The sequence below is a fragment of the Oncorhynchus masou genome, chromosome 8, assembly GCF_036934945.1.
Source record: "Oncorhynchus masou masou isolate Uvic2021 chromosome 8, UVic_Omas_1.1, whole genome shotgun sequence".
NCBI classification, from domain to species: Eukaryota; Metazoa; Chordata; class Actinopteri; order Salmoniformes; family Salmonidae; genus Oncorhynchus; species Oncorhynchus masou.
In genome coordinates this window covers 25,298,465-25,314,532 of record NC_088219.1, presented here as the reverse complement: position 1 = coordinate 25,314,532, position 16,068 = coordinate 25,298,465, and the positions used below count along the sequence as shown (strand labels likewise).

General features: G+C 40.9%; 1 protein-coding gene across 1 annotated transcript in view; it reads right to left on the bottom strand.

Moving 5' to 3' along the window:
* The window catches only part of LOC135544449 (BMP/retinoic acid-inducible neural-specific protein 1), a 119,880-nt gene extending 104,629 nt beyond the window's left edge, over positions 1–15,251 (bottom strand). Inside the window, exon 1 of the mRNA XM_064972061.1 lies at positions 14,884–15,251. The gene's annotated coding sequence lies outside the window, so the exon portion shown is untranslated. The remainder of the gene's footprint in view (positions 1–14,883) is intronic.
* Positions 15,252–16,068: the final 817 nt, after the last annotated feature.

Here is a 16,068-nt window from a genome sequence, read left to right as displayed (position 1 = left end):
CTCATGCACCGTGACACATCTCCTTCGCATAGGGTTGATCAGGCTGTTGATTGTGGTCTGTAGAATGTTGTCCCACTCCTCTTCAATGGCTGTGCAAAGTTGCTGGATATTGGCCGGAACTGTAACACGCGGTCGTACACTTCGATCAAGAGCTGGTGATTATGCAACCAATGGAAGAACTGGGACATTTTCAGCTTCCAGAAATTGTGTACAGATTTTTGCAACGTGGGTCCGTGCATTATCATGCTGAAACGTGGTGATGGCAGCGGATGATTGGCACGACAATGGGCCTCAGGATCCCTTCAAAGTATCTCTGTGCATTCAAATTGCCATCAATAAAATGCAATTGTTTTCGTTGTCCGTAGCTTATGCCTCCCCATACCATAACCCCACCTCCGCCATGAGGCACTATATTCACAACATCAGCAAACTGCTGATTGTGAGAGTGGTTGGACATACTGACAAATGCTCTAAATTGACAGAAGCGACTTATGGTAGAGAAACTAACATTAAATTCTCTGTCAAAAGCTCCGGTGGAAATTTCTGCAGTCAGCATGCCAATTATACGCTCCCTCAAAAGGTGAGATATCTGTGGCATTGTGTTGTGTGACAAAACTGCACATTTTAGAGTGGCCTTTTATTGTACCCAGCACAAGGTGCACCTGTGTAATGATCATGCTATTTAATCAGCTTCTTGATACGCAACACCTGTCAGGTGGATTGATTATCTTGGCAAAGGAGAAATGCTAACTAACAGGGAAATAAACAAATTTGAGAGAAATACGCTTTTGGTGTGTATGGAACATTTCTTGGGATCTTTTTACTTCAGCTCATGAAACATGGGACTAACAATTTACGGGTTGCGTTTATATTTTTGTAAGTAAGCATATCGTAATGCTGCCTGTGTGTAATAAATCCCTACACAGTGAGACTCACTTCATCTATCATCACAAGTGCTGGGCGAATCTATGTTCCATGCCATCCGAAAGGAGAAGTTGTCTATTCTAAATAATTAAAGGACCAGATTTTCCAAACTTGCTAGGTGCCATAACATAACTGGTTTATGTCACAAGCCTTCTGTGAATATAGGTTCTTCCATAACCAGAGCCAGTGTTAGTTTCTGTCTATTGAAATGTCTGTATTCATGCAGATCACCCCTCATATCCCTTGGGAGCAGTGGTTATGAAAATGATTTGATGAAAAATGAAATACTCCAAAAATCTAAATAACAAGTCAATGTTGGTGGTCAATGAAATAGAATATCACAACAGACACATTTTCTATGTGTTCTGTTCTAAAGCTATCAAAACATAACTTCCATTGCACATTTTTCTGCTCACTATAGCGACTTCTACACGCCGTGGCCTCTGCTCTGCCCTCCATTGTTGTTGTGCTGACTTTGCATAAAGCCTGGAGAGGATACTGTACCTGCTTCAGCTGACTTCACATACACAGGCCTCTTCATCATTACAACGAACAGCATTACCTCCATCAGCAGGACAACACAGCACTCTGTGGGGATATATGGATGGAGAGCAGGGCCAGGTGTGTGTGTGTACATGTCTGACAGGGTATTTGACAAGAGTAGATGGATGCCTGCCTATTTGAGCTTGTGTGTGTCCCTACGTGCCCCTTGTCTCTGAGGATCAACTTAGCGTCTCTCTCTGCCTGTCAAACACAGCAGCAGCTCATACTGTACATGTAAGTGGTATGGGTGACTGAGCACTAACACCAAGGGTTCAATACACAGCACTCTGTGTGCAGTCAGTGTCCTGCAAAATGTTGTGCTGCACTGTTTAACACAACTACAGCACCAGTTAGCACGGGCCGTATTATGAGGCACTAAACTATATGAAGTAAATCAGCACCAAGCTGACGGAATCACATGAGATATTGTGTGTCTGCAACACTCTGTGTCTTCAGTCAGCGCCCGACAACATCAAACATGACTCATTTCCATCTCAGTGCCTGGGACCCTTGTTGGTTCTGGGGAGTTTTCATGTGGAAATGCATCAAGTTGCACGGAGGTTTTGACGAATGTCTCGAATTAATGATTGAAGGAATTAGTCATCACGCCATACGCAAATGACTGCATCGCATTTATATTTCAAACGCACTGAGGTTTTGACGAACGTCTCGAATTAATGATTGAAGGGATTTGTCTGTTGTGCAAAGTAAGCCTAAATAGAAGCCAAATCTGGGAAACAACCGATAACACTGATTTGTATAATGCATTGGCATAGTTTTGGTGGCTGGAGATTTCATGTGTTTTTAAATTAGGGAACATGCAAATGGAGAAAACTGTTGATAGAGTTAGGTTGCCCAAGCCTATGTCATTCAATCATCCTCCAGTTGGGTGGGCACACAACATATTATGAATCACAGTTGGTCTGCTCAATCAACATTTTCCCAATGTCTCCTATGGCTCAAAATGGGTGCAAACTGATTCATCTATTGATGTGAAAAGGCATCGACCGAAATGGCCTTAATTCTAACTTCAGATATGGACATGTTCACACAAATCTGAACGTCCATCAATTCAGTGCAGTTAAAAGCACTGAAGTTAGAATTCGGCCTTGAGTCAATACTAAGCAAACAAAGATTGAGGGTTGAGATTGGGATTGAGGATTTGGAGAGTATGGAAAATGAATCTCTTTGGCCAGCAGCAACAAAGGACTACATGACTTTCCACAGTACCAGACTGCTATAATGACACAAAAGATATCACTGACAATGAGGTTGTTTCACTTAAGTCTATATACTCAGTTGGCTGTTGGAAGCAGCACTTTCCCAGCTTATAAAGAAAGATGACTGAGTAGCATTGGCTTAAGACAGCGTTTCCCAAACTCGGTCCTTGGGACCCCAAGGGGTGCACATTTATTTATTTTTTTGCCCTAGCACAACACAGCTGATTCAAATGATTCAAGCTTGATGATAAGTTGATTATTTAAATCAGTTGTGTATAGGGCAAAAAACAGAAGGTGCTCCCCTTGGGGTTCCAAGGACAGAGTTTTGGGAAACCCTGGCTTTAAGATCAAACAAGACCTTGAAAATGACCAAGTGTGCATCTCTATCAATCGTCTAATATTATCCTAAAAACTATCAATCAAATGCAATATTGTGGGCGTCAGCCATTGCTGATACTGTCATTACTAAGGTAACCAGGGTAGCCACATCACCAGAAACACTCACCCTTAAAAAGAGGGTCTATTTTCTGAACTCTAGAAACGGTCTCATTCTAGGAAAGGGAAATTACATCACACTCCTAAAGCAGGCCTTCCCTAGATTTTATATGTGGGGGGAAAAAAATAGTACGGATGTATTCCCTGAGTTCAAATGTCGAAGTCATTGCCTCGGAAAAGTCTCCAGAGTTTAAAAAACAGTTTCCACAGTCTCCTCAACACCTCAACCTCCATCTCCCCTCACTCCCCATCCTCCCCCTCACCATCACCCCAAGCGCCCCAACGAGGACCATGGGAGAAGCCCCCTGCAATTTGCCCTATCTCTAATAGGTACTTTCTACCCGTTAGTGATCATGAGGTGACAGGACTTAGAATTGGAAACTCGCTTCCACTCACAGAGAGAGGGGAGACGGAGGAAATACTCTCTATAATTACTGCTAAATCAAGCAGACTCCTCTTGTTTTTCCTCCTCCTCCCTCTACACCTGGCCACACGTTATTGTGAGGGACCGGGCAGGCGATGTCGAAAACCCCCTGCACCAAGCAATTTTCCCCCCATAGCTGATATTGCAGTTTAGTTGGGTAGATTCAGGACTGCCTGAATGATTTGGTGGCTTTTTATGAAGTCTTTCTCTCGTTACAAGGCGCTAAAAAGGCAGCTTAACTCTGAGCTGAACAATGGCACCAGATCAAGAGCTTATGCATGCAGTCAGTGATGAGGATGATGATGATGGTGGGGTGATGAGGAAGAGAATGAAAAATAAGTAGAAGATGATGATGATGACAACGACAATGATGATGTGACGTGAGCAAATGACTGTATCTAGTCTCAAACCATTGCAGAGATTCCTACCCACTGGGCACAGTGGTCAATTCAACATCTATTCCACATTGGTTCAACGTAATTTCATTGAAATTAAGTGGAAACAATGTATGTGCCCACTGTTTTCACGCATTTCAAATCAAATGTTATTGGTCACATACACATGGTTAGCAGATGTTTATGCGAGTGTAGCGAAATGCTTGTGCTTCTAGTTCCGACAGTGCAGTAATATCTAACAAGTAATCTAACAAATTCACAACAACTACCTTGTACACACAAATGTAAAGAGATGTAATAAGAATATGTGCATATGAACATATGGATGAGCAATGGCCGTGTGGCATAGACAAGATGCAATAGATGGTATGAAATACAGTATGTACATTTGAGATGAGTAATGTAGGATATGTAAACATTATTAAAGTGGCATTATTGAAAGTGACACCTTTATTAAATCCATTACAAATCAAATCAAAGTTTATTTGTCACGTGTGCCAAATACAACAGGTGTACAACCTTACAGTGAAATGCTTACTTATAAGCCCTAACCAAAAGTATTAAAGTGGCCACTGATTTGGGTCTGTATGTTGGCAGCAGCCTCTCTATGTTAGTGATGGCTGTTTAACAGTCTGATGGCCTTGAGATAGAAGCTGTTTTTCAGTCTCGATGCACCTGTACTTACCTCGCCTTCTGGATGATAGCGGTGTGAACAGGCAGTGGCTCAGGTGTTTGTTGTCCTTGATGATCATTTTGGCCTTCCTGTGACATCGAGTGGTGTAGGTGTCCTGGAGTGCAGTTAGTTTGCCCCCGGTGATGCGTTGTGCAAACCGCACTACCCTCTAGAGAGCCTTGCAGTTGAGGAGGTGTAGTTGCCGTACCAGGCGGTGATACAGCCCGACAGGATGCTCTCGATTGTGCATCTGTAAAAGTTTGTGAGGGTTTTAGGTGACAAGCCCCATTTTTTCAGCCTCCTGAGGTTGAAGAGGCACTGTTGCTTCTGCTTCACCACGCTCTCTGTGTGGGTGGACCATTTCAGTTTGTCTGTGATGTGTACACCGAGGATCTTAAAACTTTCCACCTTCTCCACTACTGTCCCATCGATGGGGGGTGCTCCCTCTGCTGTTTCCCGAAGTCCATGAGTGAGCGGTACTGTTGTGTCGTCTCCAAATTTGATGATTAAGTTGGAGGCATGCAGTGTTGAGGACCAGCGAAGTGGAGATGTTGTTTCCTACCTTCACCACCTGGGTCAGCCCGTCAGAAAGTCCAGGAACCCAACTGCACAGGGCGGGGTTGAGCCCCAGGGCCTTAAGCTTAATTATGAGCTTTGAGGGTACTATGGTGTTGAATGCTGAGCTGTAGTCAATGAACAGCATTCTTAAATGGGTAATCCTCTTGTCCAGATGGGATAGGGCAGTGTGCTATGTGATGGCGATCGTATCGTCTGTGGACCTGTTGGGGCGGTATGCAAACTGAAGTGGGTGGCAGGTAAGGTGGAGGTGATATGATCCTTGACTATTCTCTCAAAGCACTTCATGATGACCGAAGTGAGTGCCAAGGGGCGATAGTCATTTAGTTCAGTTATCTTTGCCTTCTTTGGTAGAGGAACAATGGTGGCCATCTTGAAGCATGTGGGGACAGCAGACTGGGATAGGGAGTGATTGAATATGACCGTAAACACACCAGCCAGCTGGTCTGCTGGGTGAGCAGGCAAAGTCAGGACATTCAGAATTGTTGGGAAAGCCATGACAGAGATGCTCCCACATGGCAAATCTGAATCAACATCTTGAGTCAGAGTAGCCTAAGTACCTCTATTTCTACATAGTGCACCAATTACATCTAAGCAGACCACCATCCTCAATTCACAACTAAATTAGTGGTGAGAATATACACGTATGAGAATATGGTCCTGAGGATAGTTTCAAGGAGACCACTGATAGAGCACCAAACAGTGCAGGATGAGTAAATCTCATTAAAGAGAGAACATTTATCTTTGAACCCTATCTTTATTTGATCTCAAGGAAAAAAAACAAATGGCCTTGCGTTTTTTTTTTGGGGGGGGGGGAGATTTTCTATCAAAAAACATGGAGGGGAACGTGGGTTTAGACAGCAGCATATCAAACGGGGGATTAGCATCAAGACAACGCTAATTCTCTAATTCGCCAGAGATAGAAGACAACCGACCGAGGCATGGCGAGAAAGAGAGCGCGAGAGAGAGAGAGAGAGAGAGAGAGAGAGAGAGAGAGAGAGAGAGAGAGATGCACATGTGGAATTTCTTAGTGAGCTTTTAATTTCCCAGTCAGCCTTGGCAGCCAGCCCCCTCACTGTACTGCACTGACTGGGGACTGACTGGTACCAACGGTGAGGAGGAGTTGCCAACTGGCAGGATCCCTTCCACCCCACCAGGTTGCCATTGTTTATTAATAATCCCAGCAGCCTCAGCAGACTACAGTAAGGATGCCCAATAGCATCCGTAGGGGAGTTTCTTCTCTTCCACCTCAACTTCTAACCTGTCATCAGGTGAACTGGAGAATAGAATCCAACCCAACACGTAAGCAACCAAGGTACTGGGCTTCTGCTGTCTGCAGAGGCCTCTGGGCTTTTTCTCAATATTCAAGGGGTCCTAATTTTGTCCAAATGGTGGAGGTTTTGTTATTTATGAGGTGTAGTGTGGCTCAAAGGACATCCAGTAGGGTGTCCACCCACTCTGCCCAGAGTGGGTGAAAACGCGCTTTGGCAATGACATTGCACTTCCTTATGTTATAAAATACATTTTACCAAGACAAATATGATTCTTCATGTTCTGAATCTTTCAGCGGGGCCTTTCTCAAACATTTCATTCTATCCAAAAACTGGTATTTCGTAATTTAATACATCCAATAGTAAGCACCAAACTCTTGTTGACAGAGCACTGCAGCTTTCTCGCTGAAACTTTATAGGATTTTACATTTTGTGGTCGTTGTCTTCCAAGTTGTTTCCCGTGTGCCGCACATAGCAAAATTACCATGACATGAGCTGAATTAAATGTAAAAGGCTTTGAAAATAAATAGCTCAGTGCTCCGTTGACATTTCACGGAGATATGCTTGTTTTTGTGAGAAGTCTTTCGAAAAAGAACAGGAACTTCGCATTAATATTTGACAAAATAGATGATGAGTTCAATGGCAAGCCTATCAGCCTTAGATCTCTCACAGCATCCAGCCTAGCTGGCGTGTTTTTATTTTCCTGATTTTTGACCACTTCTTTTCTCTGGCCTCCATTGATTTAGTCACCCTAATTTTGACCATCCTACAAAGGTAAAACTCTAATATGTTTTGAACATATTGATTCCATATCACTATTATCGAAGCCCATCATGATGAATGGCCTATATGGCAAGATTTATGATGATAATAATGTTTTATATTAATGAGAAAATATATACCTGCATGAATAGGGCCCCCCATCAACATACCAAGTCACACTGTCAACTATACATGGTCTCAGGAATGGCAATGTGTTTGTGATTGTCACGACTTCTGCCGAAGTCGTTGCCTCTCCTTGTTCGGGCGGTGCTCGGCGTTCGACGTCACCGGTCTTCTAGCCATCATTGATCCATTTTTCATTTTCCATTGGTTTTGTCTTGTATTCCCACACACCTGTTTTCAATCCCATTCATTACCTGTTGTGTATTTAACCCTCTGTTTCCCCCTCATGTCTTTGTCAGAGATTGTTTATTGTCAGTGTAGTGTGTATTGTATAGGTGCGCGTCGGGTCTTCGTACCCATATTTGTTTATATTCCTTTTTTCTATTTAGTGTTATGGAGCATGTTACTTGGACATTATTAAAATACTCCATTTTACACTCCGTTTGACTCTCCTGCGCCTGACTTCCCTGCCACCTATATACATATCTCTGGCAGTGATTGTGAAGCCATAAAGCTTTCATTCATGACTGATAGCTTTGACAGTGGTGGAAAAAAACAACCTGTTGCTTCATATGCATTACATCTTAATTTGAGTGTGTGACAACAGGACATTTGAATTATTGTGTGGATTATAATGAATTGACATTTTTATAGGAGTTGATACAATGAAAAATCAAGTCTGAAAGTTCAACGTGGAAATTAAACTTCAAACGTCTTTTTAAACTGCAAATACACATAATTGAAAAATGTCCTGCATTGCAGGAATGTTCTCCTTCAACAGGGTGATCAAATTAAGATACGACAACTGTAGAATCAGGTCATCAGCACAATATGACATATGCTGTAATTATCCAAATGGTCTATGTCCATCAGTGATTCATTAAAATGCATATCAAGAATAAGCCTCATTGCACTGTATAGTCCTAGATTTGACCAAAGTAACATTTGAATCTTGACAGTGAAACATTTAGCAATAAAATAATAATACACACATTCTTTCAAACAGGTATGCTACTGTCTAATTTGTTGTCTAAATACAGAAAATGTAGGCTGTAAGATAAAAAGAATTTTTCCTACAAAACAAATACAAATGTGAGAAGAACAGAAACAATAAACAATGTAGACCCAGAGGCAATAAGATTTACTTTTCGTTATTATCTTTTAATTGCATTCTCTCTCCTGAGGCTAATACCGTTTAGATTCAATAATGGCTGCGTTATTATGGCATGATGAAAATGCCTTTCAAAAAGACCAGCCTCTCTCCTATTCAAATTTAATCTAATCCATTAGAAGCTAAAAGATAACTATCAAATTATACAAGACAAGAGTAAAAAAAAAAGATCCCAAACAAAATCTTGCACACAGCAAATTGGCCAGTGTTACCTACCCACTCGGCACACTCTGGTTGTTTCCATGTCATTCAATGAAATTACGTTGAACCATCGTGGAATAGACATTGAATTGACGTCTGTTCCCAGTGGATAGTGCAGATTTTTCAGTGCAACATTTCTAGTGTTGATTCAAGTGTTAAATGAACAGTCATTGGTGTTAATAACCAGCGTTATCATGATTACCACACCTATCATTATCATATTTCATAGCATGCTCTATTACAGGTTAAAAAAAGGTAATTGTTTTTTAAAATATCTGTGTTTGCAAGTACATTGATTGATTCATTAATTAATCTTATGCTACTCAAATTTTCTAAAGTAATCCTATCTGTTAATCCTATCTGGACTTATTGCATCTGTTAATGAAATGTCTGTTCCAGTTTAGATGGTTTAGGCAGTCTCATAACGTAGTCTTCCCAACCTGGCAGGCAGTCATTCTGAATGTAGAGCCCAATAAAATATGCGATGCAGAGAATGTAGGTGGAATCATGGAATCCAGACATTAAAACAGAATTCAACAAAATTCAATAATGTATTGAACTTTTATGAAATCAACTAAAGGTATTGAACCTTTTAGAATATTAATTAATTTGCACAAGATTATCATCATACATGAACAAAATGCTTCAGCGATTCGTACTTTCTGAAGAGGCAGTGCAGGAATGCCCCTGTCTGTGTGCGCGTTTGTCTACCACTTTGTGTAGCCGTTAGCGATGATGCTAATAATGATAACTGTTTTCTGGTAGATGGAAAGGCTTTCCCAAAAACCTTTTCAATTAACTGTTCACAACAACGTAGCCTATGACTACCTGGCAGCATGATCATGATTATTTGCATCAATCCAGTGGTGATTCGTTTAGCAAACTCTAAAATAAGGTCATGTTCACAAGTTTGTACAGACTACTATGTCTTTCAACAGAAACGTATCTGGTCAATTTCTGTTCCTCAGGCTATGTTCTTTGCTCTCCTTAAATGAAAGCAAATTTTCCTTGGTCCTGCCTTTGGGTAAAGATTGGGATTACATTTGTGAATTGATCTATATATGGATTTTTTTATCCATAAAATGATCAGAATGTAGCTAGGTGGACATCCTCACTTATTTTATACTGACCAAACATTAGACTTTCTTGAAGTAAACATGTTTGTGTTGTTGTTGTTGTTTTGGGCATGGTCTGATTGATGGCTAGGCTGTCATAATTATATGGTTGAAGTTAATTTACTGTTTTCATCTTTGTAGATATTCTGCCAGTGAATATTGTATGGGTCTTGATTTCCGGTGAATCATTACACGCTCTTTTTTTTGTGTATGATATAAGAAATAGTCAAACAAATCAACATTTTACACATTTCTATACACCTACATTCACTTACAGGTTAGAAATAATAGTGGTATTTCACAACCACACAGATGTGTCTTCTATGGTGGGGATAGATAATGTCAGTTAATCTTCAGCTTCACCACCAGTGTATAACATAGCATTAGGTTTCACCCCCTGATGAAGATGCATATACTGTACAGTATACACTGCCTTCAGAAAGTATTTATCTGTCTTGACTTATTACACTTTTTGTTGTGTTACAACCTGAATTCAAAATGGATTAAATATATCTGTTTCATCCATCTACACACAATACCCCATAATGACAAAGTGAAAACATGTTTTTAGAAATGTTTGCCAATGTATAGAATACAGAAATATCTCATTTACATAAGTATTCACATCAAACCCATTACAATCACCGTTGGCAGCAATTACATCTGTAAGACTTTCTAGATAGGTGTCTAAGAGCTTTGCAAACCTGGATTGTACAATAGTTGCCCATTGTTCTTTTCAACTCTTCAAGCTTGGTCAAATTGTTGATTGATCATTGCTAGACAACCATTTAAGTCTTGCCATAGATTTTTAAGCAGATTTAATTCAAAACTGTAACTCGGCCACTCAGGAACATTCAGTCTTCTTGGTAAGCAACTCCAGTCTAGATTTGGCATCGGGTTTTCCTGGCTGAAAGGATAATGCATCTCCCAGTGTCTGGTGGAAAGCAGACTGAACCAGATTTTCCTCTAGGATTTTGCCTGTGCTTAGCTCCATTACGTTCCTTTGTTATCCTGAAAAACTCCCCAGTCCTTAACGATTACAAGCATACCCATAACATGATGCAGCCGCAACTATGCTTCAAAATATGGAACGTGGTACTTAGTAATGGGTTGTATTGAATTTGCCCCAAATATAACATTTTGTATTCAGGACAAGAAGTTTATTGATTTTCCAGTATTACTTTAGTGCCTTGTGCAAACAGGTTGCATTTCTTTTTTAAATTCCATACAGGCTTCCTTCTTTTCACTCTGTCAATTATGTTAGTATTGTTGTTGATACATCCTCAGTTTTCTTCTATAGTTTTCTTCTTTCAATGTGTGCTTTTCTTTATTCTTACCCATCTGCCAATATGCCAAAAACCTCCATGGTCTTTGTGGTTGAATCTGTGTTTGAAATTCACTGTTCGACTGAGGACCTTACAGATAATTGTGTGTGTGGGGTACAGAGATGAGATAGTCATTAAAAAATCAAATCCGTGCAACTTATTATGGGACTTGTGAATTAAGACTATTTTTTACCCCTGAACTTATTTAGGCTTGCCTTAACAAAGAGGTTGAATACATATTGACTCAATATATTTCAGCTTTACATTTGAACAATTTGCAAACATTTCGAAAAACATAATTCTACTTTAACATTATGGGGTATTGTGTGTCGGCCAGTGACCAACAATCTCAATGTAATCTATTTTAAATTCAGGCTGTAACAACAAAATGTGGAAAAAATCAAGGGATGTGAATACCTCCGGAAGGTACATATTTGACTGATAAATAATTGATTGAGGTGTCTATATTAATTTTGCAGGAATAAAAAAATGTCTGCCTTGATTGACTCACTGAGAGGTTTTTGAGGCTTCCTTCAGCTGTAGGGCACTATCCCTGCTGTGCACGGTAAGCCATGCATGCTCATCCCATTAGCTCACTACTGTACTGGAAAGTACATAGAGTAAGTAGGAAATACATATATGTATATGAGTGCATGGTGAGATACAGTATGCACATCTCACAGTTGCACTCTGGGCAAGTGTATATAACATTTTATATAGGAGTACATAACGTATAGGTCATAGATTTTTTTTGCATTTAGTTACTAGTCAAGCAATCCTACAGTAGCCTCACGTCAACTAACACATCCAGCAACTTCATTTCTGCTTAGGTCTTGTGATTGCCCCAGAGGAGAAGTACAGGCCAGAGGACAACTGCAGGTCAAATGATTACCACTGCAATTTGGAATGAAGTTCACCATCCGTTGTGTGTTGTTCTGACGCATGGCTTGATTTGACCACTGTAGTTTTTCCTCCCATCAAAACAGGTTTTTGATTCCCTCTGGAAGGAATCCTTTCCGGCCACTCCAGCTGCAACCAGCGCACACTGCTAGTCCGGCCAATAGTGGAGAAGCCTGATGCCTCTTGGCAATGTGAGACAGTTAGCTCTTCTAGCTCCAGCACTGAGAGGGCTTGTATTTGATATTCTTGTCCATACATAAGGAGAATGGGCCACTGCCTACCTCCCAGTTTATCTATTTAAGGAGAATGTGCTACTATGCACCCTAATCTCTCCCTCTCTCTCTGTGTGTGTGTGTGTGTGTGTGTGTGTGTGTGTGTGTGTGTGTGTGTGTGTGTGTGTGTGTGTGTGTGTGTGTGTGTGTGTGTGTGTGTGTGTGTGTGTGTAGTCTAGTGTGTAGTCCTTTATTTGCCTTTGTGAATCATGGCAACATGAGGTTGCAATCAATCCATCATTGAAGTGCACAGCAGGAGTCACAAAACATTATGCTGCAGCGTGTACTCCCAGGCTTTGTCAACACAGTGTCACCAAGCATGGGACACAGCTGTAGCCTCAAGATACTGCAGGCATTTTCTTTTTGGCATATGTGATTGTGAGCCATTTCTCTTTGAAAAGGATTATATGTTGCCATCATATATGAAATATAAAGGCCATCTGATTGAATTAGCCATTTGAAATATTTAAAAAAAGACTTTGTTTTGTGACTGTAGACATTTTTTCATGCATGTTAATCGCAGAATAATGTGATATAACATATTGGCATACTTGTCAATATGTATGTGTTAATGCCTTGCCTGACAAAACAGTTCTTGGAAAGTGTCCATTGTAAAGAGCACTTTAAATGCAGAGTAGAAATGGAATGTCATTCAGAGTGGACTTGAAGAGAGCTATATCGATTGACAACTTTCAACTTAGTTCACAAAACAGACCACATGACAGCATGGATATGATGTCAATATTGGTATTAACAATGACAGTAAATCTGTTCTTGCTGCTGCTGTGCCCTACTTTTATCTTGGTAAATGAACATGTTGAAATGACCCACTCTACAGTATATGTCGTTATTACGATTTCATTCATATGAAGATGTCAAGAGAAAATGTATCTTAGTTCAATCATTGCTGTACCTGTCTGTTTGAAATTACATTTGTCTGATGTGGAATTAAAATGGGTTCAGGAGAGTAAGACTGAGAGTACATGATTGATCTGTAACGTGAAGGATGACGAACACCTATTGGCACATATCTAAAGGCACAAAGTAAAGAAGAAGTCCCCGTCGTTAGTTATAAAATCCAGTCGTTAGTTCTAAAAGACGATTTGCCCACTAAAAGTGGAGTTGCATTTCTAATCGTGTATTCATCAGCACCAGTCGACTATCCTGCCTGAAGATGATAATATGACACATGGGCCAAAAGAGCACGAGCTCCCCCAGCAGTTAGTCGACAGCAGCGCACTCACACAACTTCACTTGAAGGTGAGGGAGAGGCAACTTTGGCTCGATGGTGCAACCTCATAAACATACATATATTTTCTGATCATAATATTTCTGCTCTGTTGAATTAATTTGAATAAGCCATTAACATCAGCATATTTTGTATTATTGATCAAGCTGCTCTCCAACATACAGGTCTGTGTTGAAAAGGTAGACTCATGAGGCAACAGTCCGGATATTGTCGCATTTGCTATATTTATACACACATACACACACGCATACACTTGCACGATGGATTCTGTCTAAACTGTGTTTGAAAGTATTCACGGATAAGATCAAATAAGTGACACACCAATTACTGCATATTTACAACTGTGAGACTAACATCAAACATTAATGCATTTCACCATTGCATTACACTCCATACAGCGGGTGAAACTGGTAGCCTCCATTCCACACTTCGCTAGAAACAAACTAACGATGCTTGAAATGTGAGCAATTGAAATGCGGCATAAGTCTTGAATTTCAGAAGCTTCGGTATTTAAGTCGTATGTTGTAAAATGAACTGATAGGGACTCACATTGCACAATCAACTGTAGTAATGTTGATATAATCCCACATGGGAATCGACGTTTGAGCTGAACCCCGTTATTTCTAGAACAAAATACACAAGCATATTATGATGCTGTGCCGGAACTTCAATGTGCCCTGGTCTGATTCCGACGGTCCATTCATTGAGGCGAGGGTCAGTGTGAAAGAAACTATGCGTGGACTGAAAACTGATTCTCAATGCTTTCTCCCCCTCACTATTACGCTCTTTCATTATTTCGTCCTCCTCTGCAGCCTCGCATTACATACATGCCGTCTCCAGTCATATGCGAGGAGAATTCAGCCTATCGCCTAATGCACTGAACCACCAACTCACTTTGCATGTAAATGTAAGGTATTGGGATCTAACGTTGTTCATATCCACAGTAATGGACATTTAGTGAATGTTACTTGAGATAAATAACAACAACATAGGTTGGACACATGGAAACACAAAACTCACATAGGCTACATATAAGACAACACGCTGCCTGATTTTACAATGATAAAGCAGAAAAACGCATCCGTCCAGAAAAAAAACACTATATCCTATCATGTTGACTATGTAAAATCGCCATAACTGTCAATAAGCTACAGCATAACCTCTAGCTACTATAATAACTGGTATAGTGTGTATATAAAACAATATAATTTAACGCAAATTAAGCTACACTTGTGCAGGCTTACCTAAAGCTGATTCTCCCCTGTGCTCGGAATATGTGGTCCAAGGTGCTTTAGTTTTCTGTCCGAAAACTTTTGCTGGAGCATATGTATCCAGTGTGCATGCTGGTAGCTCAATCTTAGATGTTGAATTGTGGATGAGTTGGCGGTCCTTCTCATGCTCAAGAGAGAGAAATCCTTCGGTTCGGCAAGTTGGTAAGCATGAGTACACAGATAAACAGAGTGACCAAGTCGACCCGTGGGGAAACAGGAGTTCGATAGTTAAGAAGAAATATCCCGATGTGTTCTAGGGAGGTTCGGGCGAGCTCGGATCCGTGAAAGTCGTTCGCAGGTGAAGAGGTGGTAGTGAGGATGCCAAGGAAGGTAGGCAGAGACTGATCGAGTGCAGGGCAAAAGGAAGCGAAACTAGGGGGAGGTACTGAGAATACAGCTTTGTATTGTAGAGTACGGCAATACCAGACGGCAGGGGGTGGGACTGAACCACACGAGCCGAACTGGAGAGGAGGGGGGAAAGAAGGGTGGGGGAGGAAGGATATACCGCGTCGTGCCTTTATGTGTTGATAAACAACGATTATAAAGGTTCAACTTTGAAAACCCCCAAAATAAGACAGCATGACAAACGTTAAAGCAACCCCAAATCGGACTACTGGGGAAAGTGTTGAGTCTATGCATTACCACCGCACCTTACCACCGCGCTTTCATTGTGTGACTGTTTCAATGGAAACCTAGCAATATGAAACAGGAATAAAACCCAACGAGGCATGTATCTCTCTCTCTCACACACACACACGCGCGTGCACGCACGCACAAACACAGACACACACACACACACTAATGGATTAGGGAGCACACACTTGCCAGATGACGAATAATGGTTGTACACCGTACCCAGAGTGAATGAATAACTAGTGAGTATGTGTGTGGGATTTGTTTGCACCAGCAAGAAAAATTATGTGGAGGCGCTGTCCAGTGTCCTGAAAGTGCTCCAGAACAGAGGGCTATGCATGTTGGCTGTCCATGGCCCTGAAAACGCTAAAAAGACCGATGCGTTCTGCTGGCCACTCTCCATGTTATACAGGCCTATGCATTGCAGTTGACTTTCCAAACATTTTTACATTTCGCTGTCCACACCTATGCATTTACAATGGTATTTCGTTTTTTGTTTTTTTTAGAACTAGGCAAATTCTTATT